Source organism: Manis pentadactyla, chromosome 10 (assembly GCF_030020395.1).
Source record: "Manis pentadactyla isolate mManPen7 chromosome 10, mManPen7.hap1, whole genome shotgun sequence".
NCBI lineage: Eukaryota > Metazoa > Chordata > Mammalia > Pholidota > Manidae > Manis > Manis pentadactyla.
Genome location: NC_080028.1, coordinates 31,013,844 through 31,023,807, shown reverse-complemented (window position 1 = coordinate 31,023,807; position 9,964 = coordinate 31,013,844).

Below are 9,964 nucleotides of genomic sequence, written 5' to 3'. Positions count from 1 at the left end.
GATGAGAACGCTCCTTTCCCCCCCCTTCCTCCTTCTGTTCCTTCCGCCAAAAATTCCTAGTACTAGGTTCCTCGTGACTCTGGCACTCTGCCTTCTTAGAGAAGTCTGGGTGACGACCCACACTTCCTAAGAAATTCCGACTCGTATACGAGTTTCCACAGACCACTATGGAACATCGGGGACGCCTTGGTCTCCTTGCGGTCTTCTCCCAGTCCGAGGATCTCCGTTCGTCTTCCCCTGTTTGGGTCCTTCTCTGTCCTTTAGCCATGGGAGCCTCCTCATCCCTCCCTGAAAGTTCACCTCTTGAATGCCTGCTCAAGCATCTAATTACCCTCTCCCTGACACATGATATAAAACCAAAACTTCTCCGTAAATACTGCTCCCAAGGTTGGCCGACATACCCCCTAGACAATCACAACCAATGGCCCGCAGGGGGAACTCTTGATCCTAACATCACTCACGATCTCTTTAACTTCTGCCAGCACCTGAAAAAATGGAAGGAGATTCCCTATATCGAAGCTTTTTGCCTCCTAGCTCAAAATCTCAGCCTCTGCACCACCTGTTCCCTGCCCCAAGTTCTCCTAGCCTGCAAGCCATCTCCCTCCACTCCACACACTCCCAGTCCCTCTTCAATTACCTTTGACCTGGCCAATGCACCTCTGCCATACAGGCGTCCCCCATCAGCCCCTCCCCCTCCTACAGCCCCTCCACTCTCTTCCACCGTCACTGCTGCCTCCACCCCCGCAGAAGCCTCCCGTTCACTCCCTTCCCCCTCCTCTCCTACAACAACCCCTCCCCCTTCCTCCACCACCATCTCCTCCCCCACCTCACACCCCCTGTAGTTCAAGCATGAGCCTTCCAGCCACCCTCTAACTAAGTCCCAGGAGCCTCCTCTGCCTTTGCCCCCATCACCTGTTTCTCCCCCACAGACTGAGCCAGAACCCTTCAGTCCCCTCAGACTCGGTCCTGAGGGCCTCCCAAAATTATCACCCCTCTCTGGGAGGTAGCAACATCCAAAGGCATCGTGCGCATTCACGTCCCTTTCTCCTTAGGAGATTTAACCCACTTGAGAAATGCCTAGGTTCCTTTTCCACTGATCCCACGACATATATCAAGGAGTTTCAATGGATCCTCCAGTCATACAGCCTCACACATCATGACATTTTCATGCTCCTGGCCAATTCCCTCCTTCTAAAAGAGCGTAGACGAGTTTGGGACTTCGCCCAAACGCAAGCTACCAAAACCCACAGGACTGACCCCACCTACACCCCTGGCCCCACTGCTGTCCCCGAACTAGACCCACACTGGGATTATAACACCGCCGTGGGTCTCCGCTCTCGAGATATTTTCGCCTCCTGCTTAATAGCAGGTCTGAAAAAGGCAGCTCGTAAAGTAGTCAATTTTCAAAAGCTCCAAGACATAATTCAAAGGAGGGAGGAGACTCCCTCCGAGTTCTTAGACAGACTCACTCAAGCCCTATTACAGTTACCAGCCTGGACCCAGAAACGCCTGACGGGAGACATGTCCTTATGACATACTTCCTAGCTCAAAGCTACCCTGACATTAAAGCTAAACTCAAAAAGTTAGAACAGGGCCCTGCTACCCCACAGACTGGGATCCTAACAGTGGCCTTTAAAGTCTTCCATAACTGGGAGGAGGAGAAAGAACGCCGTAAACAAAAGGCTGATCAGGCCAATTTCCAAATGTTGGCCCAGCTGATAAAACCACAACCTGGGCACTCCTCTACAACAAGCCCCCCCCAGGAGCTTGTTTCAAGTGTGGAAAAGAGGGACATTGGTCACGGGTGTGCCCCTCCACCAGATCTCCTACCACCCCATGCCCCAGATGCCACAAAAAGGGCCACTGGGGGTCTGATGGCCCAGCCACCTGAAGGGGAGGCTGGACGAACAACCCCCATCCTAAGCCCGCTATAGTGGGGCTGGCAGAAGAAGATTGATGGGGCCCCGGGGCTTCTCGCCCAACCATTTCCATCACCAACCAGGAGCCCAGGGTTACCTTAATAGTAGACGGTCACCCCATCTCCTTCCTCCTAGATACAGGAGCCACCTTCTCAGTCTTGCGGGAATTCCGGGGCCCTACCACACCTGCCATTACTCCTATAGTTGGGGTAGGAGGTAAACAGATTTTCCCATTAAACCCCCCCTTTTATGCACAATCCAGGACAATCCCATACCTTTCTCCCACTCCTTCCTGGTTATGACCCAGTGTCCCATCCCCTTACTAGGATAGGACATCCTTTCTCTCCTCCATGTTTCCATAACTATATCCACTCCCACAGCCCCCAGAACTCCCTTTCTGATGGCCCTCATAGCCGACGACCCCCCTCTACCCAATGAAAGCTCCCGTTCCGCCCTCATACACCCTGTAAATCCCAAAGGTTGGGACATTACAAGCCCTTCCGTGGCTCTATGTCCTCCTGCCTCTATCAAATTACGTGACCCCTCTCAGTATATCTGTCAGGCCCAATACCCCCTAACCACTTCAGCCCTCATAGGCCTTCAACCCATCATTCAAGATCTTTTAAACAAAAATTACCTCAGACCCAATCACTCCCTATTTAATACCCCCATATTAACTGTTAAAAAAACCAACGGATCTTTCCGCCTCGTCCAAGACCTTCGCCTCATCAACATGGCCGTCGTCCCTATCTATCCCTTAGTCCCAAATCCATACACCCTTTTATCGCAGATCCCTGCCTCGGCCTCCCACTTCTCAGTCCTAGATCTCAAGGATGCATTTTTTTCTTTCCCTCTGGACCTCTCCTCCCAAGATTTTTTTGCCTTCACCTAGACGGACCCATACACAAGACATTCTGAACAACTCACTTGGACAGTTTTGCCACAAGGCTTCCGAGATAGTCCCCATATTTTTGGACAGGTCCTAGCTCAGGACCTCAAACAGTTTCATCATGATCACTCCGAATCCACCTTATTACAATACGTGGATGATCTTCTACTCTGCAGTCCCTCGTGGGAACAGTCTCAACTTGACGCTGCCTCCCTACTTAACCTTCTAACTTCCAGAGGTTACTGGGTATTCCCCGTCAAAGCTCAAATCTCTTCCCCTTCTGTCACTTACCTCGGATTCCTTCTATCTCAACAAAGAAAGTCCATTACCTTAGACAGAAAATGATTCCTCTCTGACCTGCCTGTTCCCACAACCAAGACAGAAATCCTTTCCTTTCTAGGCCTGGCTGGTTATTTTAGAGCATGGATCCTTAACTTCTCCCTGTTGGCAAGACCCCTATACGACCTCAGCAAGGGCCCCCCTGAAGAACCATTATCCTCCTACCCTGACACTCCTTCATTAAGGTCCGTCGAGCCCTTGTGGAAGCCCCAGCTCTCCATCTTCCCGATTTGTCGAAGCCCTTCTCATTATACATTCATGAGAGGTCCAGTCAAGCTCTAGGAGTCCTAAGCCAATATTTTGGCCCATCCTTTGCCCAAGTAGCTTATCTTTCCAAGCAATTAGACCCCACAGTTCGGGGATTGGCCCCCTGCCTACTGGCATTAGCAGCTGGACAGCTCTTGCAGAAGGAAGCTCATAAACTGTCATTCGGGGCGTCCTTTACCATTCTGTCCCCACATCACCTAAAATACCTCTTAGCCTACAAAAGTTTACAGACTCTCCCTCCATCCAGACTCCTGACCTTACTGTCCTCTTTCCTCCAAAATCCAGACATTTCTTTCCTCCTCTGTCCGCCCCTGAATCTGACCACTCTTCTTCCTCTACCCTACTCTCCTCATAATCCCTTGCATGATTGCCTGGAAGCCCTTCACAACTTCCTTCCGTGTCACTCCACGATCTCCGAAGGAGCCCTCTCACACTCTGACCTCATCTGATTTACTGATGGGTCCTCCTTTAAACATGATGGCACCCATTACGCAGGATACGCAGTAGTCTCCCTCGAAGATATCATCGAGGCACGAGCCCTACCTCCAGGTACAACCAATGAACAGGCCGAACTCATTGCAGCCACCAGAGCTTGCACTCTGGCCCGGGACACGTCTCTCACACTGTACACTGACTCCAAATACGTATTCCACATTCTCTTGTCTCACACAGCAGTATGGAAAGAACAAGACCTCCTCACCACAAAGGAAATTCCATCACTAATTCAACCTTAATTACTAAACTTCTAGAGGCTTCACAACTCCTACACCAACTGGGCATTGTCCACTGCAAATCACATCAAAAGGATGACTCCCCCATTACAAGAGGTAACAATAAAGCTGACAGAGTAGCCCAGTCGATTGCCCTATCAGAAGAAGCACCAGACAGCGATCTGTCTGCCCCTGCGGTTTTAGCCTTATCACAAGACACCCTCTGTTCCCAGGACAGAGAGTCTCTCTTCCGCCTCTTACACGATCTGTTCCATCCTAGCCCCCAATCCTTAATCCATTTTTTACAATCCTTTTTCTCTCTCTCTCCTGAAGACAAAATCCAACTTGACCAAATCACCCACAGGTGCACCATTTGATAATGCACTAACCCTAATACCCCCCTCAAGGCCCGACCCTTCCCAGCTCATCAAGCAAGGGCTAATGTCCCCGCCGCAGATTGGCAAATAGACTTCACTAACATGCACCCTGTATGGTGTACCAGATACCTACTCGTGTTAGTAGATACATTTTCAGGATGGGTTGAGGCTTTCCCCACCACTAACAAACGAGCATCCTCAGTTGCCTCTATCCTCCTCACCCAGATCTTTCCTAGGTTCGGGATGCCTACTTCCCTCCAATCAGATAACGGCCCTGAGTTCACTGCCCAAATCATTCAGAACCTCTCCAAGTCGCTCTCACTACCCTGGCATCTACACTGTCCTTATCAACCACAGGCTTCAGGAAAAGTAGAAAGAGCCAATAGGACTCTAAAAGACATCCTGAAAAAACTATCTCTAGAACTACACCTTGACTGGGTTCGCTTACTTCCCTTAGCTCTACTCCGCATTCGGGTCCTCCCAAAGAAACTTTCCTTCTTGTCACCCTTTGAGATCATGTACAGCCGCCCAATTCTACCCCCAGGGCTCCCTTCCCACAAAGGACAGATTCCTCCCAATATAGCCCTTCCGCTACTATCTCTCCTCCGCACTGAATTGTGGAAATATCAGGATTGGCTCCTTCCTGATCCATCCGCCTCCCAAAATCCTCCTGTCTTACAGCCCGGCCAACTAGTGTTTCATAAGCTGCCAGAGGATCGGCCCTCTCTCACCCCAAAATGGGAAGGTCCACACCCAGTTATTCTCTGCACCCCCTTGGCCGCCAAGCTCTCACTGCCTGATAACTCTGTCACCCCTTGGATTCATATCTCCAGGTTGAAACCAAACACCCAGGACCCACCTTCTCTGGACACTCAAGACCCATCAGTCACAATCCAGAGTCCTTCGGATACAGCCCAAGATGCTGTCTACTCTACCACGCCTCATCCCTCTGATCCCTTGAAACTCCGCATCTCCGGTTCACCCCCTTTGCCATCCATACCCGAATCATGACTTTTTCCTCGTTTACTGCTCTCTTGCTTTTTTTCCTCATTCCTATTGTCTTCCCCGAAACCCCAGCCTCCTTTGTATGGTGATTCAAAGTCAGAAAGACTTACACACAGCATCAAACAAAAGTTACTACCCTCATTGCCACATCTGAAAGGCTGCTCCGAGCCTTTATACCTCCACTTTCTTCCCTCCACCGAAGTGTTCACAAGCAGCTACCTTTATTCTCCCTACCTCTGCTTCCTCTATGACCAAAAACAAGCCTATTGCAGGCAAAGGCCAGACACCTACGGGGGATGTCCCTACAGGTCTTGCATCATTCACTACATGGGTAACTCCCGGTACCCACAGTATTACTCCTCCAACTGTTTCATAAAATATCCCAACAGCTCATTCTCCTTATCAATCCCAGATCCCTGGAACTCTCGATGGTCCACCGGAGTCACAGCCTCAGTTTACTATGGGGGGTCCTTGACCCCCCATGGTACCCTTCATATCTCTCGAGAGTATGTTCCCTCTCATTCCCAGATCTCTCAAGTTGCATCAGACATTGGACATTCCGAAAAAGTTATTGTCCAAACTCTTGACGGCGCCTCTTCATCTTCTTATCCCCGCTCCTACTCTTGGTTACAGCTCATTCAAGACACCAACATATTTCTCAACCACACCCTCAACACCGCCAATTGTTTCTTGTGCGCATCACTACAGCACCCACTGCTGGCCGCCGTACCCCTTAATATTTCCAACTACTCCTTACATGCAGAACAACAACCCTTTCGTTCCCTGGCAGACATACCCCTATGGGAACCAGAATATGCAAATAATCTCACCATCCACCACTGTGTAGGCCCAACCCCTCCCCCCTCCAGCACACTTCACTGTCTATCTACACCCCTACCTCCGGCTCTAAGACTTTTATGCAACCAGGTCACTTCTTTAGATGTAATGGCAGTCTTTCAACTCACTGCCTCCCAACTCCAATATACCCTGCATTCTCATCACCCTAATCCCACAGCTTACACTTTACAGCATGGCAGAATTTCATGAGCTCCAACCTCCCTTGCCCTCGTGCACAAAAAGGGCTGCTTTCCTTCCCAACATGGTCGGTATCTCTTTGACCACCTCAGCCATTGGGGCAGGGTTTTCAGGAGGAGCCTTGGGTTACTCTCTATGGGCAATTAGAGATCCAATGCCAAACTTGAGGGAGCCCTGACATCCACTGCCAATTCCCTGGCCTCTCTCCAAAGACAGGTCACTTTGCTAGCTAAGGTCACCCTTCAAAACTGGCTGGCCTTAGATCTGCTTACAGACGAGAAGGGCGGCACCTGCGTCTTACTTCGGGAAGAGTGCTGCTATTACATCAACGAATCTGGCATTGTAGAAACTGACATTACCAAACTCACCGACCTTGCCTCCAGCCTCCACTCTGCTTCCAATTCCAACCCATTCTCTTCAATACTAACAAACCCCTTCCTCACCTGGCTGTGGCCCATTTCAGGCCCTATAATAATCATTCTTCTCGCCTGTCTCTTCTTGCCTTGTATAGTAAAGTTTATCAAATCCCAAGTCGGTAAAATCTCTAATCAAACTTTCAACCAGCTTTTACTCAGGAACTACCAGCATTTAGCCACAGAAGATCCCTCACCCTCATGTAACCTCCTCACCATACGCTGAGATGGACCCCTCTCTCCGCTGGAAACTGTTCCTGGAAACAATGACTGCAGATGCCTGGCTTCTGGCACCTGTATCCTCTTGGCACCATTGGAATCAACAAGTCCTCGACCTATGGTTACAGGGAACCTTCATTGATTTCCAATCTGAAGAAGTCCACATCTACTCGTCCTTACTGTGGAGAGTCCTATCAACCCTTTCCTCCCAGTCCTCAAGCCTTCACTTACTTCTCCACCTCTGTTTAGCAGGAAGTAGTCAGAGAGAAAGCAACGTCCACAACCCCATAGAGGAGAAAGGGGGGAATGAAGGGCCCCCACCCATAAGATGGCGAACCTTCTGCTTCTCTTCTGAGTCTTCGGTTCCTGCTGGCAACACCTGTAGCCCAATCACCCCTCTCCCCCCTCCCAATCCCAGCACCTAGCCAATAGCCGCCAGCCCTGTAGAAGTAATACCACAATCACCCCATGCCCCTTCCCATATAAACCAGCACCTTTACCTAATAAAGCTGAATTCTCCAGTGAATTGCTGCTGTGTGTCACTGCTTTCCTTTCATGGCCCTTTACAGAAGAAATTTGCCAACCTCTGGTGTTGAGCTGCATTGCCCAACATGGTAGCCACTAGCCTCATGTGTTCATTTCAGTGAAAAATAATTGAAATTAAATAAAATGAAATTTTCAACTCCTCATTTGAATTAGATATATTTCAAGTACTCAAGAGGCTCCACACAACTGGTGGTGACTTTACTGTATAGGCCATATGTAGAACATCTCCATGATTACAGGAAGTTCTACTGGATAACACTGGTCAAAAACACAGATGGACGAGTAGCACTGGGCACAGAAACTTGGGTCCACATTGGGAGACACACAGGTTCCTTCCTCCTCCCCTTTCTTGCACCCCTTTCCCACCCAGTGCCCTCAAATCACTTTCTACAGGATTCCCTTCCCACCACCCCCTTGAATTTTCAGAAGCTGAACAAATCATCTAGGAACAATTCAACAAGAGGACGTTTCCTTAAAGAAGAAAGTTTTTCTTAATAATCACCTCCTTTGCTGAGATAATCATTTCCACAGCATATACACAGCCTCGGTTATATGCACAGACCTATGAATGTATGTGAACTTCTATATTCCAAGAAACATTGGTACTTTTCAAAGCCCACTCTGGATATCTCATTCCCCACCTCCTCCTTTTAAGCTTTTGATTAGCCTATTGTTTTCCCCAGCTGTTATCCATTGCCTTAGGCAGCGGTGATGTTTCCTAATTGCCTGTGACGTTCATCAACAGACATTCCCAAGGAATATACTGTTCAAACTTGGCCACAAAGCGTTGCAAGTGGGGTTTTTCACGGAATCACCAGACAGCTAAAATAATGACTGTTGACCACAGTGGGGGTCTGGGTGGGTCTCTGAAGGAGAGCCAACCCCATTCCTCCAATTCCACAGGTTGCTGGCCTGCTGAATTTTTCCATAATAAGGGATGTCACTTTTCACATCTACTGCAGAGCTGCAAAGGGTTAGATGAGAATAGGGCAAATCAAAACACCACAAATGTCTCTGTTCTTACCAAGATTCAGCCAATTTTCTTCATTAAATATTACAAGAGTAGCTTCAAACCTTTGGTTAATTTCCAGGGTTTTGAAAGAGTTGATTTTGACAAGTTTGACCTATCCTCTTTGTTTTTATGAAAGAGAATTTTAGGAGGTCCTTACACCACCATTTTAACAGGCTTTCCTCCTCAAGTATTTGGTGTATATTACCTTTGAATTCCTTGACCTTGGTACATTTACTAAGTAGTTCTAATAGTTGTAAACTTCTTTGTATTTTCTGGATACTCAGTAGAGTCATCAGTAAATTAAAACCGGTTTTTACTTTTTTCTTTTTCACTTTAATGCTCTCCACTTTTTTTCTCTCTTTATTGAACTAAATATAGATGCCAGGACAATGTTGAATGGAACTGGCAGTGGTACAATTCTACTCTTGCTCTTATTTCAATGCTTCACAATAAAGTATTATATTAACCAAAGTTTTGTTACAAATACCCTTCATGAAATAACGGGGTTGTTTTCTATGAATAGTTTACTGAATGTATGTTTTATTTTCTAAATCATGAATTGCTGTTGAAGGTCATCCAAGGGTTTTTCAGCATCTATAAATGACTTCTGCTGCTGCTTACTAAGTGTTATATTAAATTATATTGATTAATTTTGGTTAAGTTTTTTGGTGTGGGTAAAAATACAGTATTTCCAGAATCGCTTACCTGGCCTTAGTGCAACTCCATATCAATAGGTCTTTCAAAGGGGTGGAGAGAAGTAATCCTTCTTCATATCAATAGGTAATTACAAGGGGGAGTGAGAGCATATCTGGACTGGAGAGGTTAGGTGGGGCCGTTTTGTAGCAGGTGGCAAGAGACACAGGCGAGCAGAAGTGGACAACTACTTGTAAGCATTAAATTGGTTTCTCCCACTTTATATCTCCCTTTGACTGATTTTGGTTTCAAAGGTAATTTGTCTCAGGCTGGGAACATATTTTTCCCCGGAGTTATACCAGGAACGAGTCAGCAGGACCTCTGAACCCGATATCAGTCTTCATGGGTGCAATGCTTGGGCAGGCTGCCCCTAGAGATGGTGCACAGACACCCAGGAACCCCTCTGTGGATGGTGGGAGGCCCCAGTGGCTGCTGTGTTAAGGGGTGCAGCTTTACCCAAGGGCCTCCTATCTGTGGGGCTTCAACTTGGAGAGCCCCTTGTGGAAAACTGGTCTAGGGTAACACACCTCCTAGATGGGT